Source organism: Miniopterus natalensis, chromosome 4, assembly GCF_054644295.1.
Source record: "Miniopterus natalensis isolate mMinNat1 chromosome 4, mMinNat1.hap1, whole genome shotgun sequence".
Classification (NCBI taxonomy): Eukaryota; Metazoa; Chordata; class Mammalia; order Chiroptera; family Miniopteridae; genus Miniopterus; species Miniopterus natalensis.
In genome coordinates this window covers 91,656,497-91,683,929 of record NC_142084.1, presented here as the reverse complement: position 1 = coordinate 91,683,929, position 27,433 = coordinate 91,656,497, and the positions used below count along the sequence as shown (strand labels likewise).

Here is a 27,433-nt window from a genome sequence, read left to right as displayed (position 1 = left end):
TTTGCCCGCGAGGCTCTCCCTCCCCCTGGACCCTGGCCATGACTGAAGCAGGCGCTTGGTCCCCGCCTGGGCAGGCCAGCGAGCGGGGCCCCGGTGCCAAAGCCGGCCCTCCTCGGCGAGCCGCTGGCAGGGCGCCGCGCGGGCTGGGCTGCCAGAAAGTTTTCTGGCAGCTCCGAGGCCCATCTCTCCGTCACACTCGGGCTTCTGTGCAGCCGAGGCCTGGAAACCACAGCAGCTTACCCAGCTGGATGGGTGAGATGCTGCAGCTGTACCACCAGGCTGGCTTATTTTTATTGAATTTTGAATATCCAATTTCAAAGCAATTCAAATGAATTTGCCTAGGGCCGTGGATCAGCGTGGCTGCTGACGCTCTCTGCAGTAGGGTCTCGAAGTTCATATTTCTAAACAAGGGCCAGATTACAGAAGCTTTCCTTGTGGGGACCAGTGCCTCTAAAGAGCCCTCTCTACCAACTCTATCAGGGTCCACGCTGAGAGCGACGAGAGCCGTCCTGCTAACCCCCTCCCTCGCTACTGAGGCCTCGGTGGGCAAGCAACTTCTTCCCCTGATTAAAGACAGACAGCGGAATGGATTGGGGGTGCTTTACAGGACGCGAAAAATCCAGGGTGTGGAGGCTGGCGCATGTGACTCTGCTTACAGACTGCAGGCTGGACAGACAAGATGCCCAGAAGTGTGGCATTGAGCGGACAAGGTGGGCAGGGCTGACCCTGAGCCCCTGACCTTGGAAGGAGAAAACAACCATTCAGGAAATCAGGAATAATTCTAAACTTGTTCTGGAACCACTGTGTCCCCCACCCCCATCAGGACTGAAATTAAAAACAAAGAAACACTATCCACCCTCTGGTGTGACTGAACGGATGACGGGGAAACTCCTCATTGCATGGAGTCTTCCTACCAGCTCCAGAAACCTGTCTTCTCTCACCCCCGCCATTGTAACCTAACCCTGCTCCACCCAGGCCTGGAAGGCATTTATTTCAAATGCATGAAGCAAAACTTAACCCCCAAGCGGCAGATGACTAAAGAGTTGCAGAGAGAAAAGGGCCTCCGGAGACAAAGCTCAGAGCAGCGGCTCGTGGCTGAGGGTGGCTGGACAATCACGGCAGAGCCTGCGCTGGCTCCTCACAGGAGGACCTGGGAAACGGTTAGGGCTTGGCGCACACGGAAAACTGTTTTTGAGAAGCTTTGGGACAAAATGAACTCAATAACTATTGATGTGCACTCTCTCAACTCCTTCCCTCAGGAGTTCAGAAGAAACAAAACAAAACTCAGGGCAGAGAGCAAATAGGGGTGCGGTGGCTCTCAGATCCTCAGCACTGCCCCAGCCCCCAGCATAGTCCTGGTCTTTAGTGGGTACTTAATGGGTATTTTGGAATAAATGAACAAAGGTTGTCTTTATGTCACCCGGAGTACAATATGGATTTTAGACTCAGAAAAGACTCCTAATATGACCATTTAATTGTTACATGGCATTGGATAAGTAATCTCTAGGCCTGACTGTCCCATCTATAAATGTGTTGGGTAAGGGGACCCACCATAAAGGGCTGTTTGGAAGACTGGAGGTTACCCTGAACGAGGGGTAGATCTCAGCTCCTTCTCTTCCATTTGTCAACTGGATAAGTCCCCACTCTTTGTACCTGGTCATTTATGGGTCTTTTCATCATTCTGTGGCGTCTGCCTCAAAAAGAAAAAAAGTATTTCACCTATGTAGGAGAGCCTCTGTGTTTTGAAAAACCTTATAATTCTTCAGAAGTGACGGTTTTGCCCACTCAGTGCAGTCACTTGGCGTGTCTCTTGGGAGCCTCAAATGTTTACCATAAAGGAGGGAGCCATGGTTTTCCTTGAAGGACTAGTTCTTTGGATTGGGATACAGAGTAAAGACATGGAAACCGAAACATAAAATCAATGGCACCAGGATAAAGCGAAAGTACTGAAGATGGAAATAAAGGAAGGCTGATGTCAAGAACCCTGAGGCTGGGGGCGCCTGGGGGAGCTGGGTAGATGCTTCTAGAAACCAGAGGGAAGACCATCTACCCACAGGTCACGCCCCTTTAGTGTGCAACCCAGTCCGTTTCAAATCATTTGCTCCTTTGAGCAAACAGTGCTGCTGGTGCGTTACCCAGTAGATGTTTTAATTACAAGCTGAAAGAGTCCTTCGGTAGCCCTGAAGCCTGTGCCCTCATGCCTAAGAAGTGCTTTTTAATATTTATACATCTAAAGAGGGTTTGCCCTTGCAGACACGGAAAATCATTAGGAAGCCATCTCGGGAGGCTATAACTTTGGTCAAGGTCACGCACAAATCTACACTTCAGATTTCTGCCCGGGCTCACCAGTAGGTGCCACCTTTGTGCCACGAACCATCCCGAGCCCGCTCTTGAATCTATTTCTAGGTTATCAATTTTTAAACAGAGAAAAGGAACAAAAATATGCTTGTGAGACAATTCTGAGCATATAAAAGTTGAAGAAACTTTTCTTTTTGTCATCATTAATTGGCATGTCTATTTCATAGAGCTTTTTTTATTTTTTTTTATTTTACTTTTTGCTCCCAGCACAGTAGATGAATGGAGTGGGCAAACCAAGGAAACGGCACTCAGAAGCATGCCTTGTAACAGCTCTCACTTTGGTTTGGCATGTCACCTGTCTAACGAGATCGGGGAGAGGAAATACTCCATCAAAGCTGCGAGCGTGGAAGGAACAGCCTGGACACGCAGTATCTCAGCAACTTCTGAAGTTCAGAAAAGCCAGCGTTTCAGTTTGGGAAGCCGGCTGGTGGCAGTTCCAACCTCCCCAACCACGAACCACTCAACGGCACGCCCCAGGGTGGACGTGGCAGTCACTTTCAGGATCGGCACCTAAGCTGCCGAAAATCGAGTGGCCCTTAGAGGGCAGGCAACGCTGCTCAAGGAAACAAGTCAAAATGACAACCCCACCCCTTCCCCCAAAACACATGAAATAGAGATATCCGGGTAGGGTCAAATAGATCGTGATGGAAAAACGCCTTGTAGGAGCACCTTGGCCTCCTGCTCTCGCCATAAAAAGCATAAAATTCACCTTCATAGAAAGACAAGCAAAGCAGGAATCCAGCACCATCTATTCCAAGGCTGGCTCTCTAAGCATTGGGGCTTGGGCTTCTGCCTTATCTCTGGAGAATGGGAGACTCCAAGTACCCATGAAAGACATTTTGGGGATCATCTTATAGCCCCGAGCCCCGTTTTTTGTAGCTAAGTGGGAATGTGTATTTGGCTGAGATGAAGACTCTATGAACTTGACCAGTAAGCCTCCCTATATCCTTAACATGATCCCCCAAATCCGATGCTGATTGTTAATCCTAACAATCCAATCCCCGACCACCGGGAACCTGGCCCTGAAGCCCAGCATGGACTGTAACCCTCAGAGAACCCCGCACACAGCGGCCGCAGGAGGAGAAATCCACGCCCCTCTAAGGCCTTGCCCCGGCTGTCTGTGCCTGGGCTGCCCCTTACTCTCAGGCACCGAAATCACCAGGTCGGTGAACGCTCATTTCAAATGAAGTGAAGAAGCGGGTGCTTCTTAGGCCTGTTTCTCTGGCACCCATTGTCCTTACACCGTCATTCAGTGACAACACTGGGAAGTTTATGAAACCCAATTCTACTGTCTTCTCATTTTTCCATGGCAAATGCGAAAATAATTTAGGAAGGACACTGTCCCAGAACCTCCAGCACCATCCTGCCCAGCCGACGTGCACTGCTGTGACAGACGTCACTGGATGAAAGTAACAGGACAATTTCTTAGCGCCCCCGTTCCCAGAGGCCGCCTCAGGTCACTCTGTCAGGATAGAGCAGGAGTCTCACCAATTTGATGGAGTCCTGCCTAGCGTCTCCCTCTTCTCCACCAGGTCCAGCCAATGACCACACCTGGGCATCCAACCTCCACAATGTCTCTCAGATCTGCTCTCCCCTCGGCCTGTCCTGCTTTTGTCTGTGTTCCGTTCCCAGTCTCTGCTTTCTGGGCTTTGAAACACCCCCCCACCCCTGGCTCTTACTGCCTATATTTTTGACCCACTCTTTTCATTCTGCACAGGGCTGCCAGACTGCTCCCTGCCCTGCTCTATTCGGAATTTTCAGCAGGTTTCACATGACTGGAGAACCCAACCCAACCCACAGCTGTCTGGTACAAAAAGTTCTGGGTCTCTGGCCCTTCCACCCAGTCCCATCTCCAGCGACACCTCAGCTCCCTGTATTTGTTTTGCTTCATCATTAACAATCTGTGGTTCCCCCTCAACGCCATGCTTTCCCAGCCTTTCACCCGGGTACTCTGTGTTCTTTATCCCTTAAATGTACTTCTCCTGCCTTATCCTTCTGCCAAACTCCTATGCACCCTTCCAGCTAGAATTCAAATGCCACCTCCTCCCTGAAGTGCTCCCCGATATCTCCAGATCAAGTCCTCCTTCCCCACTCCCTACTCGCTTCCTATGGAGCACAGTGTGGCCTCCTTATTCTTGCGTTATAAGTGACTGTTTGTGCATCTGTTTCCCTCTGTGTGTGATGGGGATCTGTTGGAGGGTAGGGACCTTGGTTACCCACCTCTGTATCACCAGGGTCTCAGCACTTAGAGAGAAGGAAGCATGCAGTAATGTTAGCTGGAAGAATGGGTAAAGGAGGAAGTCCTTGGGAGGTAGGTGCCCCAGAACCAACGCAAACTTGAGAAAAACCCTTAAAATTAAAATACCAATGTGGGGGTTCTCGCACCTAGAAAGCCCTCAGCTGCCAGACTAGCCCTGTTTTCAGAGCTCACGTGCTCCTTCCCCTCTCTTCCCTCCAATCCTGTTCCTTCCTGGGACTTCTGATGCAGGGGTCTGAGTAGAAATGCCTTCCTCCTGCCTCAGGGGGTCAGCTCGTCCTAGTTTTGGTCACTTCAGCAATCAGGGACCCAAATTGTCATCGATAAAAGACCCACAAGCAGAGGGCAATCTGATCCTTTCTTCCCCCAGGCTCTACTTCCCTGGAAACACTTATTTCCTTACGAAAAAAAGAGAGAGGCAGAAAAGCTCACAAAAGCACGTTAAAGCAAGCGCTTAGAAAACATTTCTGAAACATTTGGAAGTAATTTCTATTCACAAATTATCTTCCTTCATAAAATGAAAAGGCAAATTATGGGAGCTGGGTACGTTGAGAGAGAGAAGAAATTAGATTTAATGCCGGGAGCAGAGAGAAACCGGAAGAAACGAAAAGAGAAAGAACAGTAATTCTACATTCTATAGTAAGTAGACTTTTAAAACACTGAACATGTATTACTCTTATGAATGCCTCAACCAACTCCAAGGCGCTAGTGGGTAATTTCTCCATGTGGCAGAAAAGGAGATTTAAGTGACACAAAGACATGCTTCCCATCACCCAAGGGTAGGAGGGTTGGGGCTCGCAAGTGAGTGTGGGAGACGAGGGACAGAGGAGAGAGGAGGGAGAAGATGGAAACTGACAGGAGGGGGCCTGAGGATTCGCCCAACATCAACAATTAATGGCAAAAATGACCCAAAGGACTTTGAAGCCATCCTCTGCTTTGTGCTCCTGACATAGGAAGCCCGTTTCTCTAACAGCCACAACTGAGAAAACAATCAGAGTAATTATCCAGCCAATGGAGCCCCTTGCTTCTGAAAAGGGTGAACCCACTGATGCCTCAGAGGCTGCAACTCTGGGCCAAATGCAAGGAAACAGGCCTCTAAACATCCTGGCGGGTCACGCTGCTCTCCTGGGCTACATCTCTCTCTACTCAGCAACATCTAAACAGTCACATATGCTATTCAAAGGTGATTCGCTCGTCAGGTGCTGTAAGAGGCCCGCCAGCCACAGCTGGAATGGAAAAAGTTCAGAATACAAACAGTGCAAGTGACAGGGGCGGAGAACGTTGGTAGAACTCAGATCACTTCTCAGGGGCCCGCCGCAAGCCAACTGCCCAAGGCGAATGGGCTGGCCAACCTAAAAATAACAGCCATTTTCCTACCGCAGCCCGGGACACTCCATAACCATTCCCTTGTTTAGTCTTAATGACAACTCTGCAAGAATGGGCATTAATATCCTCATTTTGGAATGATCATCGAAGCTCAGGGAGGTTTACGTGATACCCAAATCCAAATCCAAGCCCGGTCTAAGAAGATCTAAGTTACATTCTTCTGCCTCAATCCCCTGCTTCTAACATTGACGATGAATTGTCTCTATTTATTTTGCTCGTAGTAAAAGGACAAGAGGCCCCTCTAGCTGGGTCAGGGCAGAGGGAGTGAAGAAATCCTGGGGAGCAGACGAAGAAGGTGCTAAATGCTACGGGCAGGTAGGAGCATGAGTGGGGTGCCTGCTAGGAGAAGAGGCCCCCTGCAAAGTTGGGTATTGTCCTGGGCTGACACTATGAGGTGCACTCTAACCCCTCCTAACAAGCAATGAGCACTTACTTTATACCAACCACTGCCCCAAACCTGTGCGTGCAACATGCAATTTAATCTCTGCAGCAGTTCTTGCAGGTGGGTGCATTTATTATCACCATTTCATAGACGGCAAAACCATCTCACCGAGGTTAAATAACTCACACAGTCACACAGCTGGTCAGTGGGGATTCCAGCCCTGTCCTGTCCAATTCCAGAGGGTCTGCTGACAGTCAGCAAGCAAACTGCCTTCTTTAAGTCCCATTGAGAAGATGCTCAGGGATCATGACTTCACTGCTCTACAAGGTCAAGGTCAAGGTCAAGAGGCAATAAACATGGTTTGTGAGTGTCAGCTCCACAGGATCTAGGTTATCACGGGCACTGGAATCAGCAGGCCTGGCTTGGAAGACACTCCTGCCCTTCCCTAATTGTATTACTTTCAGCACGTTTCTGCACTGGTGAGGTGGGAATAAAGTCAAGATAATGTATATTCTTTGAAATGTTGCAGGAACTCACTATAGAGCTGCTGTACTTGGGAGGAAAAATATATACTAAGTTTAATTAGATAAAATAATGTAATGAGAGAGTCGGGTTTACCTCTGGGAGGCAGGGAGCATTATGGTTAAGGTCACGGGCGCTTCGCTTAGGCGGCTCCTGGCTGTGTGACCCGGGATGAGTTACTTAATGTCTCTAAGCCTCAGTGTCGTCATCTATGCAACAGTGCAACCCCGTAGGGTTGCTATGAGGATGGAATGAGATGACGCGGGCAAAACCCAGTGACCTGCACAGAGCAAGTGCTGCGTAAAGGCTCTGGCTGTGATGACGGGGAAGCTGAGGCCCCAGGAAGGTAAACGCTTGCCCACGGGCACCACAAATTCACAGTAGAGAAGGCGATGGAATCCAGGCCTCTTGATTTCCAGTTTACCCTGCTTCCTGGCGGCGCAACCCTAGGCAAGTTACTCAGAATTGCGAAGACTTAGTTTCCCCATCTGTTCAATGGGGGCAGTTCTTCTTACTTCTACCAGCAAGGATGTGGAGGGCATTGAACAAGTGACTCAGGTGATGCCCTCAACCTGAAGGCGAGCTGCTGTGCTGTCCCTTCCCCTCTGATTTGAAAGAGGGCAGATGTCACCCTCAGGAGGAAGAATGAAAAGAATGGGGGGAAACTCTCCTTCCCTGTAAGTTGCTGACTCAGAGACCAAGGGGGGACACGCCCAGAAGACAAGCAACTGGTAAGAGGACGAACCCCGAACTGGAGAAAGCCCCCAGGAGCAGCCACCTGTCGCCCGCCAGACGAAACGGGCTTCTCCCTGAGGCGTGGCACCCGGAGTAAGCGCCTTAGTCCTCTGTGTGGAATTCTTTCCCTGTCTGAGTCTAGAAGCTTCTGCCGGCTGAGAGCAGAAGCGCTTCATCAGCGTTCCCTGCGGCGGGGCTGGACGCTATTGCGAGGATGGCGGTGTTTGCAGCCTGAGTCCCTGGGCACCAGCCCCAGGCCTGCCATCTCCTCGCTGTGCGCCCTGAGCAAGCCCCTCCCCACCTGAGCCGTGTCCGCGGCTGTGACACGTGGATAGTAGTGCCCGCCATCCACCACGCGGAGTCGCGAGGGGCCCCGGAAACCCCACCATTTCCTGCAGTGTCTGCCCCCCATCGGGAGGAAATGAGAAACCGGGACAGCTGCCTTTAAAAACGCCAGATTTCCCGCCACGTCTCCAGCCCTGTATTTAAGGGGAAGCAGCCTTGCCTTCCATTTGGGGTCTTGCTGCAGGAGGGGGCCGCAGCAGAGCCCCGGCGATTATAAGCGGCTACGAAGGCTGTTTTATGGCCAGAGGGGTCCGTTCAGGGGCTGTCTAGCCAAATGTTTAGCCAAAGCAATGCAGGTCCAGCAGGGGACATTGTTTCGGCTACACAGATCACTGCCAGGCTCCCGCTGGCTCACAGGGCCAGAAGGACAGTGTGGGCATGGACTTCTTGGCCATCGACAGCACCACTTCATCTTGCTCCTCCAAAGCCCCTCTTCCCCCCACCCTTGGGGTCACCAGAGCAGAACCACTATCACCCACAAAACTGGGCAGAAGTGGTAGGCAGGACCACAACCCCGCCTCCACCCCACTGCCTCCCCACTGCCCCCTGCCTTTGCCTCAAGGGTGGCATGTTTCAGTTGCTACACAAATCATTTCCCTTAAATTTGGGAACCCTTCCATTTCATTGTTCCACTGAGGATGACATCATCTTTCAAGTGAGCTTCAGCAAATGATGAAATACTTTGCCCTGATGGCTCTAGATCTGAATGAGAAGGAACCATCTCACCCAGTGCAGAATCCAGTGTGCTATTTGTGTTTCTAAGATGGCTTTTGAGAAAAAAGACATATTTTTAAGCTTTAGGAAAATCAACTTGTCTACCCTTCTTCGGCCTTAATGAGCAGAAACTTGTACCACCAGAGATGAGGGTAGCCATGGGGAAGGCAGTCTGGGTGATAATGAAGTCTAAGGACTAGAGGTCAGGCTGCATGGAGTTGAGACCTGGCCCCACTACTTGCTAATTACATGACTTGGGAAAAGTCATCTAAAATGTATATATTTAAATATATCTTTATTGATTTCAGAGAGAGGAAGGGAGAGGGAGAGAGAGAACAGAAACATCAATGATGAGAGAGTCATTGATGGGCGCCTCCTGCATGTCCCTCACTGGGGATCGAGCCCATAACCCAGGCATGTGCCCTGACCGGGAATCGAACCGCAACCTCCTAGATCCTAGGTCAATGCTCAACCACTGAGCCACACCACTAGGCTAATGTTTTAGGATAGAAGTTATAGCACCAAACTCCTGTGGCGTTGGTATGAATAAAAAGAATCCATATGAACTGCTCAGCATATAGTAAATTCTCAAAAATATTAACTATCATCATTACTGCTAAGATTCTATGAAGGATCAGAAAAAGCCCGTGTTATAGGTTGAGTTGTATCTCTCCTCTCCCCTAAGATGTCAAAGGCCTCAAATCCAGTATCTGTGGATGTGACCTTATTTAGAAGTAGGTTTCTTTACAGGCGATGAAGTGAAGATGAGCTCATCAGGGTGAGCCCTCACCCAATATGACTGGTGTCCTCATAAAGAGGGAACATTTGGCCACAGAGACAGGTATGCACACAGGGAGAATGCCATGTGAAGACTGGAGCTGTGATGCTACAAGCCAAGGAACTGCCAGAAGCTGAGAGAGAGGCCTGGAACCAACCCTTTCCTAGGGCCTTCAGAAGGAGCAGGGTCCAGTCAACTCTTTTATCCGTGACTTCTAGTCTCCAGGACTGTGAGACAGTAAATTCTTGTCATAAGCCATTCATTGAGTGGTATCTTGTTAAGGCAGCCCTAGCAAATAACTCTTCAGGACTTAGCCCCACATATGTTTTCATGAAGGGGACTGAGAGCTTCAAGTGTGAAAAAATGATGCCAAGAGGCACAAGCGATGGAGAATCAAAGCTGACTCATGCAGGGCAACGGATAGGTCTGACACATTAATTCCAGTGGCAAAGGAGAAACAAATACGCCCGAAGACATGATTACAAATCAGTTAGACGGGATTTCTCAGCTTTGGCACTGTCCACATTTTGGGTTGGAACATTCTTTGGTGTGGGGCTGTCCTGGTTGTTATAGGAAGTGTAAAGCATCTCTGGTCTGTAACCCACTAGATTCCAGTAGCATCTCCCAGTTGTGACAACCAAAAATGTCTCCAGAGATTGCCCACTGTGTTCCCAGGGGTGGGGTTGGGGTGCCCTGAGTTACAGCAAAGGGCATCCTGCTGTACAAAAAGTCTCATTGGGTATCTCGCTGGGGCTGATCTGCCAGTGGTCCCCAATGCACTATCACCCTTCACAATGTGCAAAAGCAAAAGGAAATATTTTATACCTCTTCGGGCCCTGACCACCTCCTACAGGAGCAGGGGTCGAGGTGATTGGACTCCATTCAGACTACAGAATAAGAAGTGAAAATATTTGGACTGTTCCATCAATCTGTGCCAAGGGCTCTTCAAATCAAGTCAGCTTAATGGGTAAAATATTTGATATTCTGCAGAAAGACCCAGCGGATTCCAATCCATCTTTCTCACACAAAGCGCTATTACAGCCAAACGTATCGATGGAAGAGCAGTTATATAAAGGAAGTGGAGCCTGAGAAGGAGCCTTAGCTCTGTTTTCTAGCCCCTGCCCCCACACACTGGAATACAGGAGGCTGCTCCTGCCTCCTGCACGGCCAGTGCTTGCCAAGCCCTGTGCTCACCTTGCACAGAGACTAGAAAACATCTGCTCAGCAGGGTCGCCGTGGACTAGCGGCCTCTGCATTTCACTAGCATGCTCCGTGGCTCCCAACCATGTAAAAAGTGTTCTTCCCCATGCACACCCCTCCTTACCCTTCATTATCGTTTGCTTACAGAAATACAGCCTTCGAGTTGCCACTCGCTCATGCTTCTCTCAGGCTCTTTTTGGGAGCCCTCGGTCTTGAGATTGTAAAACACTGTTCTAAGAGACTCCACTGTATATACCACGAAGCGCTGAAGAGGGCGAGGCTTGAGGAAAAGGCTTCTCTGCGTGAAAATATTCATACACATTAATTCATTATGCACTCGAGAGATGACAAGCTGGTTGGCGAGAATAGTGTAAGATGTTCTCCGACAATTTTACCCACTGTGAAGAGCCTGTTCAGTCTCTCCCAAACTCCACTCAAAACTTCTCCTGGATGTTGTACAACTCTCATCCAGTCTTTGAGTCCCAAGAGCAGATTCCTTTATGTTTTAAAGAGGCTCTGAGAGCGTTGTCAGCGAAAGAGATGCTGTTAGACAATAGGGCCATATTGTCCTGTGATTATTCTAACCTGGCTGGGACGTCAGCTAAATGTAAGTGCCTCTGAAAATCACTCTCGTTGTTTATGATGGGCTTGCTGGAAATGTACACCACAATTAATATCACAGAACACCTGACAGCCAGCCCCTGGACCTTCTCTCTCGTGGGGGCCTGGGGAGGCTGTGCAGGAGGGCTCCATGGGCTTCAGGGGTGGTGGGGTCGTCCTAGGATCATGGTGTTTCCTCTCTTGTGGGACAAAGGGGGAGAGGCAAGGGTCTGACATAGGGCTTAACCCAATGGAGCTTGGAAAGGGTTACTGATTTTGGATTCCCTGAAGACCAGCATCAGGGCAGAGGGGCAAAAACTAGACAGAAATGGGCTGTCTGCCTTCATGGCCAAGCTCCCCTACAGCAGAGAAGAGACCAGAAGAGCTGAGAAGAAAGATAAAGAGAATGTAGAGACATAATTATCTACTAAATTTAGGACCATCCGCACAGACAAGCCATGTAATGCAAACTAAAGTGCCTTTGGGGCCTAAATTATCTTGGCTAGTTTGGAAGCTATTTCTAAAATTCCCCAGGTAAGCATGCTGTTTTATGCTTTACTTTGGGTACCTAGCATCGGAGAGGGTATTTCATGCACTTCAGCCAAATGTGAAAGCATAGAAAACAAATGGAGACTTCAGCATGGTGCAGAGCGAGGGCTGGGGGAGGAGGGCAGAGGCCCATTCCCTGCCGCCTCGCCCTCTCTGCCCAGATCCATAAACCCATAACCAGCTTCATCCATCTCACCCTCCAGCCAGGGTGCAGCGAGTCAGCCTCATCTGCGGAGGCACAGGCGCGGCACTGGCGTTTCAACCCGTCTATGCAGTGAGTACGTAGCTGATTTATCATAATTTCCAACCTGCCTCTAACCAGCTGATCAAAAGGCGAGTTTCTTCTTTGAAGATTTGCAGTTGCAAGCTTCACTGCCCCAAATCAAAAAGGGCTGCGGTCCCGACGCCCAGGACCCCTTTCTGCGTATGTGAGGCAAGTGCCTTTGGGTCCTGGAGCGCAGGTCTCTATTTTTAAATGGGTGCATGGAGTTTCAAGGTGTATCCTGGTCCCTCTGCTTGGTTCACAGCATTTGCACTACAAATAAGCACTATGGGATGGAGGGGTTTTATTAGCCCTTTAGAGGTTAGTTTTAACCCAGTTCTGCTCTCCTTTTTTTACACACACTTTTATACAGAATCCAGAGTGAATGCCTCTGAAGGGGTCTTGGTGCATTTTATTGGATCAAAGGGCCTGCATAATACAGAACCTGCACACAGAGATTTACTGAGTGCATTGGAAAAGAATGGCTTCTCGCCAGACCTGATAGAATTACACACCAATAAAAAATGCTTTGGCCAACCATGCTTTTAGAAAAGCCAGTGCTGATTTAAAGACAGTGGGCTAATTTGTAATATTTCAGTTTTCCCATTCTTTTAAAAAAAATATGTTTATTGATTTCAGAGAGAGAGGACAGAGGGGGAGAGAAACATCCATGGGCTGCCTCCTGCACACCCCCTAATGGGGACTGAGCCTGCAGCCCGGGCACGTGCCCTGACGAGGAATCAAACCGGTGACCTTTTGGTGCATGAGGCGATGCTCAACCAACTGATCCACACCGGACAGGGACAGTTTCCCCATCCTTGACAACATTCCTCTAGAGATCCATATTAGATATTTCTGTCTTCTTCAGCTCCATGGTCAACACTAGACAGATGCTATCACAAATCTGTCTTTCCTTCTTTGGAAGAAAGCTCTCACAGGCTCACTCTCTTTTTCCTAAACTCGGTCCTCACCAACTTGCACACCCATGGATTACTGCCAAAGCCTTTCAAAAAGTCTCCCTGTCTCCTGTCCCATTTACCAACCTATCCTGCACCAGTTAGGGAATAAATATGGAGAGGGCATCTACTAGGTAATTGGCATGATGTCATGTCATGATTCTGTCATATTACACTCCCGCTTATGAACTTAAAGCACCTCCCTCTAGCCGAATTAATCAAACTAGACCCCCTGCCACATTACGAGGCCACCTATCATCTGCTCCTGCTCCACCTCACCCAGGACTTTGCCCTTCAGCAGGTGTCCTTGCGGGCTCAGCTCTGCATTGCCTCCTTACAAGAGCCTATTAACTTTGGCCTCTCTCCTTTCCTGCTGTGAGTTTCTCTGCCTGGAAATCTTCTCAGCCCATCTCTAGTTCAATCTCTATCCACCCTCCCAGGACTGGGTCAGCCTGGGGCATCCTGCACCCGGTCATCGTTGACTCCTCCAGCTCTCGGGTGTGTCTACTTTCTCTGAACTTCCTTCAATAGCCCAACTCCTATGCTGCAACTTACCTAATGCGTGGGTGTGTGCCCTTGAATGAATGCACAAAGAGCGACAATACTGAAGAATATCCATACCGACTTTAAAGTTTATACGGAAAGACTGTGGAAAGGTATCATCACGATCATGACTGTCGTCAACATTTCTTATAGTTGACAAAAACGAGGCTCAGGGCATTGGGGTGTCTCTCCCAAAAGCACTTGGCAAGCGATGAGATGTGAGCCAAGTTTTCTAAGCCAAATCCTGGGCTTTCTTTGCTAGACGCCTCCACTGCCCAGCCGACCCTTAAAACAAGAAACGGTCACAGCTAAGATCAGGTTTCCTGCTCCAGGTGAACAACAACCCTAGAGGTGTAAGGTTTCAATGGTCCTTGTTTGGTTCAAGAAGGAACAGAGGCAGGAAATTCTGTGCTGACAATGTCTGAAAAGGAAAACCTATCTCACCATGGGGGCCCTGTTATACCCGAGTCCCCAAACCTTTCTCAAATCCCTACTGAAACTCATCTTTGAAGACCTTACAGTCTCCTTGGTGACCAAGAAGCAGGTGGGCTCAAAAAGTTTCTCAACGACACATCTTGAGAGAAAGAGAGGCCTGGAGTGAGTGTGCTGACTTTTGAGTTCCCGTATTAGAAAATCTCGATTAGAAAAGTTTGCTTGACATGAAAAGATAAAACTTTGCATGGTGTTCAAAAGGAAATACATGTAGATGTGTTGATGAGCGTCTGTGGGTAAAAATAAAACAGCAGCCACCACCCCAAACCATGGACATTTCTTCAACCCTGGCTCCTCGGATCTCAGCGGGCACCCGGGTGGAACCCGACCCAAACTGCAGCTCATTGGCACAGACGAAGAGAAGGTTAAGGGAAAGTGTGTAGTGAGCAAGAAAAGCCCGATTTAAGTGGGAGAAAGAGACCTTTCTCCCTTCCCTGAACCAGATCGCCGTCGCGGGCTGCGCGGCCCGTCTCGCTATTACTGGCTAATTCGACCGCAGGAGAAAATGCAGCTGTGGCCCCGGGAACAGGCTCCACCGTCAGCCTGCACATAATCCCTCGTATAATGAAAACCCTGTTTCTATTTCCGAGGCCTCACTACTCTTCATACTGAAGAGCCTTGTGCCTGTCACACATTTATTGAAGCTTATTACTCATCTAGGCAGCCGGCCCCAGTTAGTATTGGGAATTACATTTTAAATCGCAATTTTTCTATTATTTATTTTAGGATTCCAAGGCTACGGGGAGAGCATGTCAGTGTTACTCTCGGTGTGCATTTGAAGGCCTAAAAGCCCCAAATCAAAATTCTCTTCTATGCAGAGAGCTATGCACACGTGGAAAACCTTGGGTCGCGACACCACGGTCACCCGCATGGGCTTGAAACCGCCGGACTTTCCCGTGATCCTGGTTCAGGGTGGAGATGTTACGTCTTCCCATGCAGCACTGTGGAAATCTGTCCTGGGCCACCGGCCCTGCTTCCCCCTCGCACACCAGGCTCTTTTCTTTGCCTTTCGAAGATAGATGGATAGTCTCTTAGGATGCTGGGAACAGGGCTGCGAACAGATGGGCTAAAACTAGAGCCTCACCATCCAGGGGAGAAATAAGAAGCAGCTTGATCTGAGTCAGAGGATTATCTGAACGGACCATGAGGCCTGAGCTTCAGTTTATTTACGGGGCCAGCGGCAAGCACGTGGCTCTCTCTTGTCTAGAAGCCAGTGGAAGCTAGAGTTCTCTTCCGCTATCCATCCAGCCTCCTTCTCTGTTTATATTCCCCCCAAAAAGCTATACCATACATACTCCAGCTACTCAAAGGAGTGCCCTCCCATATTTTTTCTCTCCTGGGCACGCTTGCTTTCTCTTGAAGTGCTTCTCCCTTCCCCTACCCCCCGGTATAAGACTATTCTTTGCCGTTAGGGTCTGCACGCCACTTGGCCTATGTCATGAATGCAAATCAGCTAAATCGGATAGCATTTGAACAACATAAAGAATCCTTTCTGTTTCGCTGCAATTCACACTCAGTTAGTGTTCGTGTGTGGAGTCTTTCTCTACATTTCCAGCGAGAGAGGTTCCAGACCAGCCCTTCCAAGAACCCCCCCCCCCCCCCCCCCGTTGTATAGTTGTCCTGCTAAGTGAGTTTTGAACTCTGGGGAGACAACATGCCAGGCGCCCATGCGGTCCACTCTGGGTGTCCTCTCCATTAGCCAAGATTTGTGTTTTGTTGTTTTGTTTGGTGATACTGTGGGAGACACGGGCACCGGGGAGGTTTTGGGAAGCGGTGAGGCAGCAGCCGTACGTGAGAAAGAGAATTACCAAGGGCGTGGGCCAGATCCGCCCGGGTGCTCAGCGATTATGAGAAGGGCTCGGCCTTGGCTTTCGTGTGATCTCTGTGTGTTTTTTTTCCCCTCCGTCTTCGTGTTTTGACAGCATTCGCTCTGGGCGGGGTGCACAGCCTGTTTAATAAGTCCCTGAGTCATACGCACATGACAGACAATTCTTTTTCTTCCTTTGAGATAAATTTAGTCACAGATATTTCAGTTGGGTCCACTCTCCCGTTCGCCTCTGACATTAAAACAGGCCATCGGTAGTATTTCACTGCGATACAGAGAGGACTGCTGGGTCAGCTGACCTTTGCAGAGGCTTAATTCCTGCCAGTTCTGAAGAGCATAAAATACCATGCAGTCAGTGTCCTTACAGCAGAAATAGAGATATTTCCTCCCAGACAGGGACCCCGCCAGTGACCTCCCCGCAAGGGACCGGGGTGAGGTGGGGGATGGGGCGAGTGGAATTGGGGAAAAGATTCAGATGGGCAGACCAGCAAAATTTTAAAAGCCTGAAATTAACTATAATGTAAATATTTTCCTTTAAAAAAATTAAACATGACAGAGCAAGATAAACCTGGATACTTGCCCCCAGGATACCTAAAGGTGGACTGTCCAGAGGAGAGGAGGGGGGAAAAACAAACACTGTGAAACCTTTGGAAACAGGACCAGACACTGGTTTCCTTAAAGTCAGATCGAATTTACCTGTCAAAACATTTCACTAAAATGTGCACATATTTAAAAATGTTCCTGCCCAGAACATCTGGGCAGGGTCTGTGGGAGTAGTGCCACATGGGCACCATTTACACACGGGCCCAAGAGGGGGCTGAGCTCCCTCCCCTTGTCTGCAGCGCCCCACTCCTCTGCCCCCCTCCCCAGCCATCCAGGACTTGGGTAAGAAGACTTCCTATCAGCCTGAGAATATCCGTATACTGTCTTAGACCAAACTTGCCCGATTAGGAATTAGGAAACTTTCCTAAATGATGTGAGTTCATGAACCCATCGAATGTGATTGGGAGCTAAAATTGTAGGTTCATCTCAAGCCTCCCCACTGGACCTTCCTTTATCCCATGAAAGGAGGCAAAACAAGGCGGAGAAGGGATCCGGTTCAAAATAATTCTCCCTCGTGTCGATTTTTGATCAAGGTTGAATAGAAGACTTCGGACAATGCCCTCGCTTGATTAAAAAAAATAAATGTACTTGCTCCCTGGCATCCAGGGTCATTCCAAAGACAACACGCCTGAAGAGAAAAAGCGATTTCAAGGCCCCCAACTTTCAGCACTCTCCTGGGACCCAACATGCACACCCATTCTTTCCATCTCTTACGTCATTTTCAGTAGGAAAGGGCGTAGCGGAATTACATGGGTATCAATTAGACACAGCTGAAGAGAAACCAACCTGAGAAATGATTTTGTAGGAGGTATTTTTAAAGGCCCCCGCTTCGTACACTTTATTTGAAATATAGATTGATGTTCAACATTAGACACATTGCTCTCATCTATTAGGCAAGAGCCTGCCGTGTCTATAAATTCAATTTCCTTTATCATGGTGGCTTTCTGGTTTATTTGGATAAATGTTGAGCTGTCCACTGTTATTTATCTAAGCAGCTCACGAGGGACCCAAAAGTTTAATGATGTAGGATGAGGTGATGAAACAGCACCTCCGAGCAATTCTCAAGGATTGCTTTTCATCTCATTACCTCGGCTGGACTTATTGGCTCAGGAAATTGCGCAGAAGATTGCGTGCACTCTGGTTCGCCGGGGCTCATTTTTTCACTATACTTGTGTCTTCTAATTGTTGCATGTTTTATCCTGCTTGATATACATATGGCATTTCATAGTTTGTGTTGCTAGTTAACGTTTCTAATGATTCCATTCACAGTTTCTTATGCCCTTTTCTTACTTCTTGCTTGAATAACGTTATCCCACTCTTAGTATTTCTTCTTCTTTCTTTCCCTCTTCATTACTGTGGCCCCAAGAAGTATAAGCTAACTGCAGGCCAGCTTCTTTTTTGGAAGCTTTACAGTTATGTTTTGTTTTTTAAGATTCTTCATTGATTTTTAGAGAGAGAAGAAGGGAGAGGGAGAGAGAGAAACTTCGATGTGAGAGCAACACATCGATCAGCTGCCTCCTGCACACGTACCCCCTACTGGGGATTGAGCCTACAGCCCAGGCATGTGCCCTACCCGGGAATCGAACCAGTAACCTCCCAGTGCCCAGGATGATGCCTAACCAACTGAGCCACACCAGCCAGGGCAGAAGCTTTATAGTTTTTAAAGTAAATTCAGGAGGAGAGAATGCCTTCATTTCACAAAAACAGACTGGATAAAAATAGGCCCAAATATCCTTCATTTCTCATGTGAAATGGTTAGACCACTCCACATTTCTAGGGGGAAAAAAATGGATGGCTGACCTTTGAGTCATACCAATGAGTTAATAAAAAGCTTTTTAATATAAAAGGTTCTGTATCCTGATGGATCTGGGACAATGAAATTCAGATGCCTCTATGGCTGTTGTGTGTGCCTGATTAACATCATGGCATGGGTCATTGGTGTAAAACATAGCTTATCCAGGACCTCTAAGCTTTCCTATTAACTGCACTATTTTATGGGGTTGTTTATTAGGCTCTAGGTCCAGGAAAACATTTCGAGTAAAAATGTCCTAGATTCTGAGACCAGTCAGCAGATTCCAGCACACCATGTGACCGGCTAATCACTTGCCTAAATAAAATCTCGTGCCCAATGGAAAAACACAAACTTAATACAATACATTTAATAAATATTAAATTAATATAAAATAATTAACACGTAAAATTAATATACAAAGTCACAAGAACTTTTTTTCATGGGGGAAAAAAGTCTTTAACCCACAATTCTCTCAAGATTCAGGAAGTCTACAAATCTCATTAAAAGAAAGTTTAAACACATGTACTCTAACTTAGCTGATGCCCCAGAAGGGCACGTTTGTAAAATCTGGGGCACAAAGTGGCCTTAAAACCGGTTTCAAAAGATGCATGTGATTCAAAGGCACATGGAACTCCCTTGGAAGATGTCATCTTGTTTACCGTGGCCTGAAGAACAGAGCACATCTGACACACTGCCACTCACCTTTCCCCGTGGAACAGGCAAGCCTAACCTAAACCTCATTAACGTGCCTCTGAAACGCTCGTGGTGTAATATAAGTAAGCAAACCGACAGAATTGCATCATGACCGCAAAGGCAGAGCGAGGCAGTGCGCCTTTCTTTTCTGAAGATCAGAGCTCCTAAGGGAGTGCCCAACATGTTGGAGCAAACCTCCCACGAATGACCTAACTCCACTGAAAGCCCATCCCCATGGAAGGCCCTTCCCTAGGAGCGCCGAAGAAAGGCCCCGACGAAAGAAGCGCAGGCTGGGGTGCAGCCGACCCTCCCTTCTCATTCAGAGCTTCGGGTTTTAGGAAATAAAAGCCTTTGAAAGATGATACATATTGTGTGTCTTATCAATGTCTCTCTCTCTCTGCGAGAAGGGAGGACAACATTTTCTTGAGCAAAGCTCTTTTCTTATCAACATGTAGCTTAGCACTGTTATATTTTCAGAAGCATTCCAATATTTACATGTTTATGGACGGCTAGAAGCTGATACTATAAAAAATAAAATAAAATAACTGGACCATACTATGCATTGGCCTCTTTTTTACGGTAATATTAAATGTGTTAATACACTGGACGGATCATTAGCTCTCCTAATGCAGAGAGAGGATCTTATTATGAGACATCAGTTTAACAAATGATTTATTTGATGAGAAGTGGGCTCAGGAAAAAGTTCTGGGTGTCTGTTCTTAACAACCCAAATAGGAATTTTCTAGAAAGGAATTTTCCATAAAGGACGCAGGAAGTCTGGCTTAATGTGACCTTAAGAGAAATACGAATGTTACGAGAGTTCGTTTTTGGGTCACGTTTCTGCAGCGTGAGGCCACGGCTCAGCAGGGCACTGCAGAGCACAGGAGGCTCGGTGTGGCTTGTGTACCCAGGCCCAATGCACATATAACAGTTCCTTTCTCTCCCTGGTGCCTGGTAGCAACTGCTTTCATTTCTTAGCACATCCTCACTTACAGAGCAGCAGCCAACAGACTCAGATTCATGCCATTATTCGCCTCTTCACCTTCAACTCCAGCTAAATCCTGCTACACTCGGTGACGTGCGTGCCGAACGGTGGCCGGGTGCCAGGCACAGACACTTCCTGCCAGTCTCGCTCCGCCAGTCTCTCGATTTAAAGGACTCGCACATTCCTGCTAGAGGGCTTGACTGCGGTGCTTACAAGGCCGCCCCACCCCCCAAACTGCTCCTTTGCCTAAATGCTTTCTAACTTGGAAATGCAATTTGGGAACAGAGGCAATCAGAACATCAGGGAACCAGAAACTTCCCTTTCTGTGGAAGAACGAGTGAAACCAGGGATCAGGGACCCCGGGTACTGCGTGGTGCCTGCCGCACATGGCCCACCCCAGCCCTAACCCTAAACAGCATTCACTGATCCAACAAGTATTTATCGGTTGCTTACAAGGCGCCAGGCACTGTTCTGGGGATACGACGGCTCAAGAACCTGGTTTATACCTCTCCCTGGACCTGGCCTAGGAGTGTGGTAGTCAACACAATAACAACAATTACTCCGTTTAGCTGAGCTCCTATTGTGTGTGAAAAAGAACACAAACGAAGCCACTTTAAAATGGAGCCGGAGCTGCCAGCCCGGAGGAGCTGGCTTGTACGTCTTATGTCTCGAAGCTTTGGGATGTTAGAATAGGATAAAATAACCTTTGGGCTGCGCCTAAAGCCACATTGTGCCCCAAAGAACTGTCTGCAAGGGTAAGAAGAAAGCAGGTATTATGACCACTGGACTGATGGCTGCCGGGCTAAAATTAAAACGTTGTTTAGAATTAGTGTCATTGTTATGGGATCTGCACCAACAGAAATGTCTTCCTCCCACTGATGTGATTGTTTCCCTTCTCTTTTTCATAAAAACCCATTCACTTTGTCTCCTAATCAGAACACTGCTTGGGCTTCTGCCTGAATAAATGCTGGCTGCTTCTCATGTTGGCCTTCTATTTATAGGTTATCATGTGCTAGGTACTTCTGCAGCTCACTGATTCTAAGATTTGAATTCTTTCACATTTTCACATCTCTGAAATCAGAATACACCTCTTATTTGGTGCTTTCTTACCATCGGCCAGGTAGAACACTGGTCTGCCGATGTGACTGGCCCCATCTAGTCACATGGTGGTGCATCAGTCACGTGGTCTGTGTCTATCTCTCTCCAAAAATATAAAACAGAATATAAAATGCGTGCTAAGAAGTCATGTCACATTTTGACTGATGACATTTTCTCCTCTTGAGAGTACATACAATGATGACACTCCCCATATATGATGACATATTGGATTTGAAGAAAAGTTGTCTGCATGAGTCATTTCAATGAATACTTGAAACACCTTTACAAGGTACCAGTTATCCCCATGTTGGGGGGTGGATGGGAAAGGTAGGTGCAAGGAGATTAACTAGCAAGCCCACAGTCACATGGCTAAGCATACACATCAGGATTTGCACCCAGGTCTCTCCGACACCAAAGCCCACGAACCCTCTTTTATTACACCAAGCTGCTTCCTTTCTAATTACCACGGCAAGGCAAGGACCTCTGCGATTCTGTTATAGGCAAATCACAGCATGAAATAATATCTGTTTACAGTACGTACGAAGTTGTGCCCAGAATCCTAAATCATGAAACAAGTACAAATAAACGAACCCATGAAAGATTCAGGAAACGGGGATCTATGGGCTTGGCGACCACCCTAAATAATCCAGTTAAATGAACAGAGTGTGTGGAGAGGGGTGCAGTATCGTCACAGCCTCCCATTACTGCTGCTGGACTGATGGGCTGCTCGAGAGAGAACTGTTACAGAGAAGGTCCAGGACAGAGGCCTGAAGGTGATGAAGGGACAGACAGACAGGCGGTGAACGCTCCACACTCATCCACCTGGCGCGTCCTTTGTGGAGACACACAGCTCTGGGTGGACGATACCAGTACTATTTTGTCATGGTCCTTGAGGGACGCGGGGCTGCAGCAACTACTCGCTCCTTCCTCCCTGGTTTTGCATGAAGATGCTCTACAAAGTCAGGACCCCAAACTGCTCTCGCCCACTGACTTTGCCCATCAAGGCGGGACAGCGCTGCGTTGGCCGGCCACCTTGATTTCTAGCAGGTGTCTTAGAGGGACAGCAAAGGCATGTCACCTCAGTGGAGTGACTCATCTTTTCTGAATGTCAAACTCGAGATACAAACATTGGCACGTGGCTGCTAGGTGACAGAGACCCCCCCCCAATGACATAACTGACTTTCCGTAAATCGACAACCCTCTGAAATCAGGTGGACAGCTACGAAACGCTGTCCCCCCACCCAAGGCTCACGGTGCGCGGGCACTGATGGGACTTTGTTGCCTGGTTAAGAGCCCATGAGCACATCTGTGAGGTGAAAAGGCTGCTGCTAACATCCCAACAGATAGCACGGCTGGTCCCCTGACTTACTTGGGGCAGGTCTCTTCTTCTTTATGTGGCTAACATGACGTTTGACCATTCGGGGCAGGGGAGTCAGGTGGAAATGCTATTGGCCGGGTTGTTTAGATTTAATCATTAGAATTTTGCCCTTTAGATAATAGGAGGTAAATATGTGATTTGGAATTCACAAAGGAGGGAGGGGTTCGGCATTGCCCTGGATAGTCAGAGAGCAGTGAGTTTGAATGAGACCATCCCCCGCCGCCCCCCAGGCTGGGTCCTCACAAGGGCTGCCAGGTAACTGTGCTGTTCTCATCATTTTCTGTCATTTTCTATGTTTTCCCCAAGCCTGCTCTGTTCAGCAAGATGGGAACACACACAAAATAGCAGATGAGAACACAGGATTCATCAGTCTGAGTCTCAACATATCAATTTTCAAATGTAGCAACTTTAAACACAGCACAAGCTTTTAGTTTCCATAGAAAATAATCCCTCATTGTTTCCGAAAAAAACTGAAAGCACCCCAAATTACCACACTTTTAACATCCTGACATGTTGATGGCCCACGATCTTCTTGGATCAAAGCAGGAGTGTCAGAAGACAGTGCTGAGCAGCTGACTTAAAACATAGAATTTCATATTTGGCAGGAATTACCATAGCGAAGGCAGACAAGGTGACTTTCTAATATATATATATACGTATTTTAGTTTGGCGGAGATCTGAAGAGCCAGAACTAATCTGGGATGACTCCAATGCGCCTGTCCCTCTCTCTGCCCCTCCTCCCCTTCCCAACCACGCGAGCAGTTTTTGACAGTACCCCTGTGCACATTACATATTGTTTTTAGCTCGGGGGTGATAGGCTGGGGCCTGTGTCATGCTGAGCCATTGTGTTGACTCTCCCCTTAGAATTTCCAGGACTATCTGGATTTAAACAGCAAAGTCACATATCACAAACATCTTTCTTCCTTCCTGCAGGGGAGCTGGGCAAAAACTTTGGTGCTTTGTAAGGAAACTAGATCTATTTAACGTGTACCTACAACAGGAAAGCAATGATGTCATTCAATGACCCAGCGCTGTTACAACCTGCTGGAGACCCTCAGCATGCAGGCAGCAGGCCCTGAGTGATCTTGAACAGGCAAGGGTTGTGCCCCGGATGCTGGGGTAACTGCAGATTGAGGACAATGACTATGGGTCATAATTGCTAGATAATTCCAAGTTGGGGCACCGTGTCTAGCAGCCTGTTAGGATGGGAACCCTCATCCCACAGAACATTTTTAGCTAAGGGGAAAGTGGCTCGCTTCTTCTAGTTTGGGGCATGGGCCAGAAAGGCCGCTGTAATTACTCGTTGTGAAATGGGACCGCAGCGTCAGAAATGTCAATCACCTGCCCCCTTACGGCAGACATACAGTTGGACTCAGCTTTTGAAAACAATTTTTTGTGTGTGTTGTAAAGGTGAAAACAATCTGAAAAGATAATCTTAGGAAAAGAACAGTGGCCTGTAGGCCAAATCCTGTTTGCCACCTGCTTTTTTGTTTGTAAGTTTTTAACAGCACCTGGGCTAATCAGGTATAGTTTTACACTTGGAATGGTTGGAAAAAAACCCAAAAGGAGAGTATTGGATGACACATGGAAAGATGTAAAATTCAAATTTCCCTGTCCACACACAAAGTCTCCTGGAGCGCAGCCATGCCTGTTGGTTCAAATATTCGTTTGCTTTTGCTTTACAGCCATTAGTTGTGGCAGGGACTGCATGGACCACAAAACTGAAAATGTTTACTACCTGGCTCTTCACAGAGGAAGTCTGCTGAGCTCTGTAAGAGGAGGAGTTTGGGGAAGCGGGTTAGGAGGCCGAGTGAGGAGGAGATAGGATTTCTGTCTACTGTGTTAGAAGATGATTCAGGGAGAGAAGCCTATTCCTCCCTTGCTACTGAGGATGGAATTAGAAAAAGTGAATTGATGTTACAAAAAGGGACCTGCAGGTTTCATGCAGTTTTTGGAGAACACGGCTAACTGGAAACTAGAAGAGAGCAGTCAGGGCAAAGATGCTAGACCGGACACCAGGAAACCAAGGGCCTAGTCGCCCTGCCGCTAACTATCCATGTGACTTTAGATACTCTGGGCCCCAGCATCAACTGTTGTCAAATGACTGTCAGTTTTATTTTCTGCTAGAGTGCATGTTGGGGGCTGGGGGCCTGGTTCAAATTTCATAATTATATAAACATGCTTTATGGAAAAGCTTTAAATGGGAAAGTCTGTAACCAGTTATTGGTATGTACACTGTAAGGATAAAAACACAGTAGAGTCGGCATAACACAGGTGAGAAGCTCTATGTCGCTTACATGATTCAGAAACTTAGGGATCTAGGGGGGTTTCTGGTGTTGCTGGCAATGAAAGTCTTTGAGCTGCCCAAGGATGTAAGACAACTTCTTAAGAGGGAAGCTCTCTTGCTTCCAGATTCTCCTAGACCCATATCCCCTGGGAACCCTGGCCTGAGTGATGCCCCAAATGGTCCTCGAATGGTCCATGCAGCTCCTCAGAGTAATTGATCCCAGGGGCTTACGCACATGGGGAGAAGTTGGCATAGAAGAACTGAATGGAAGCGTATATCACAAAAGACCGCTGACCCCAGCTGTGAGGTCAGGAACTGGGGGTCTTCCCTGTGTTGGTGAAGGCCCCACCTCCTCCCATTTACAGGAGGGCTGATGTTGTTCTGCACTGAAACCCACCCACATGCCGGATCTAGGGAAGAACTCATCATGGGGCTGAGCTAGTCCCGATTACTCATTTCTGGAAAGCCTTCTCTTGATGGGTTTGAACATGCAAGGGGGATCACTGGACCTACTGGTCACCATTCCAGGCAGGTCCGAACCCAGTGCCTGTCCATAAATAAATGTCCTGGGGCCGATGCTTTGGTGTCAGGACCTGTCATGTTCTAGCGGACACAGAGTCACACAGAAGCCAGAATGGGTCAGGCCCTCAACACGCCCGTCTCCCTAATGGGGGCTCCAATTCTCATGCAGCCTCTCTCGCCTTCCCTGATGGCTTGTGTCGAGGCAGGCACGACCCGTCGCTGCTCCCCACAGCACTTTCCTCTGTGTTTGGGATGCACTGTTTATGCCCCTGCGGCTCTGTAATTAATAATATGCTGCTTTTCATCTTCAAAGTGATTTATTCACATTAATTAATCCTTGCCGTACCCCGGAGTTTCTGCGTGTAAAAGAACCATCCTGTTCCCAGGTTTTATTTAGGATACTGAGACCCAGACGGAAAGCAACCTCGGCAAGGCAAAGGGGAAAGGGATCTCTGGGGTCAAGGTCAGAACTCAAGATCTGGGCCCCCCACCACGCTCGCAGACCTGCGTCACCCGTGGCCCCACGGCCTCCGCCACTGCAGCGGGGTGAACGGCTCGTTCCATCGCTCATCCTGAGCCATAAAGTCTCCCGTACTCCAGGGTCAAAGCGTGATCTTACCGAAAGCATACATAACAGATGATGGATTGTAACCTACCAAACCATCCTAAGATGCTCAGGTCCAGCTTCCAGTCGCCTCAGGACAGAGGACAAATGTGTTTCCTAATCCATCATTTACAAGTTACACACCCGATTAAAACATTAAACACTCACTCTACGGGTTCCCATTTATGTGGCCGCCCTACAGAAAGCTATTCTATTTTAACTATCAAGCTCCATAAATTGGGCAGGAGCCATCGATCTCTCCCCTGCGAGGGGAGGGGGAGGGACACCACGGACGGCATTGGTGGCGGCTGGCAGTGCCCACCGGCCCAGCAGAACATGAAGCCTGAGAAGTGAGCTCATGGACCCCTTTCTGAAGTTCCTGCCACAAAGCCAGAGTCACGCAAAGACCCCGAAGGCAACCGAAGGCCATTCAGTTTGCTTCCACTGAGCCTCCTTGAACAGCTATCTGGGGAAGCCTGGAAAAGCACCTTTGACAGCACAAAAACTCCTACACAAGTGACTGCGGGTGCAGCAGATGCCCCCCCCCTCCCCTCACGTCAGCCCCTCGCTCCTTCCTTCCGGAGGTAAGTGGGAAGCAGACGGGACGTGAAATCAGGGGTGTGTGGGGGACAGAGCTCGGTCCCCATAGAGAGCGGGGCTTAGAGCACAGGGGTGTGCAGGGCCCCAGATAAACACAGAGCCTCTCCCCGGGATGTCGTCCCCTCACTTGACCTTTCCATATTAGATGAGCACGGGGATATTTTTCCATATTAAGGTGAGCATCAGTTTTTGGCTAGTAATGGTCTGCCCAGGTCAGGGCCTGAGATCTTTGGGGGGTGCCCGGCCACCCTTCCTCCCATCAGGCAAGCTTGGGTAGAATGGTCTGGGGGCTTCCGACCCGGCCCTCCTCTGGTAGGCACCATGCCAGCTGCCTGAGGACAAGTGAGTGTGTGAGCCCCACTCGTGAGGGAGAAGGGGGCAGTCAGCGGGATCAGGGCTGCCTTCTTCCCTCTCCTGTGGGAGCGGTTTCTGCATAAACGTTGAGCTGTTTTGGAGTCGGCCTGTTTTTGCTGGTGTTTTCTAGTTTGCTTTGCAACATGGCACTGACAAATTGGGGAGGCCCTGAAACCAAGCCAGACCATCAAGTGTTTCAGATAAACTTGAACACACGTCACGGTGGCCTCCGCCTGGGCCAGGAGACCTGCCTTTGGCAGGCTCAGCTGACAGAGCAGCGGCAGGGGCTCTCTGTCGGGGCCAGGAGCTGAGCGCGGGCTTTGTGTCCAGCCCAGGATGCTCGCATGCCTGTGGCTCCCTGCCCCTAAGCTCCTGGCATTTGCTGCTTCCCATAGTTACATGGGCTACGGATGCCAACCAACATCCTTGGCATGGAAAGAAAGATACCACGGTTAACTGTGCCAACCTGCTACCCGAAGTCATACCCTGAGTTCCCAGAAGCACAGCTGGCATGGGAGGCGAACCGGATTCAGGTTCAGGGGCATGTGGTGAGATTCAAGTTAAGGCTAAAGGGACAGAGGCAGAGGAGGGCATGTGGGCAAGCTCCACTGTG

The 27,433-nt window shown here is 48.6% G+C and overlaps 1 protein-coding gene across 1 annotated transcript in view; it reads right to left on the bottom strand.

Annotated features, from left to right (window-relative positions):
* Positions 1-27,433, bottom strand: part of TENM2 (teneurin transmembrane protein 2) — a 258,817-nt gene that overhangs the window by 203,508 nt on the left and 27,876 nt on the right. The gene's annotated exons all lie outside the window — the stretch shown is intronic.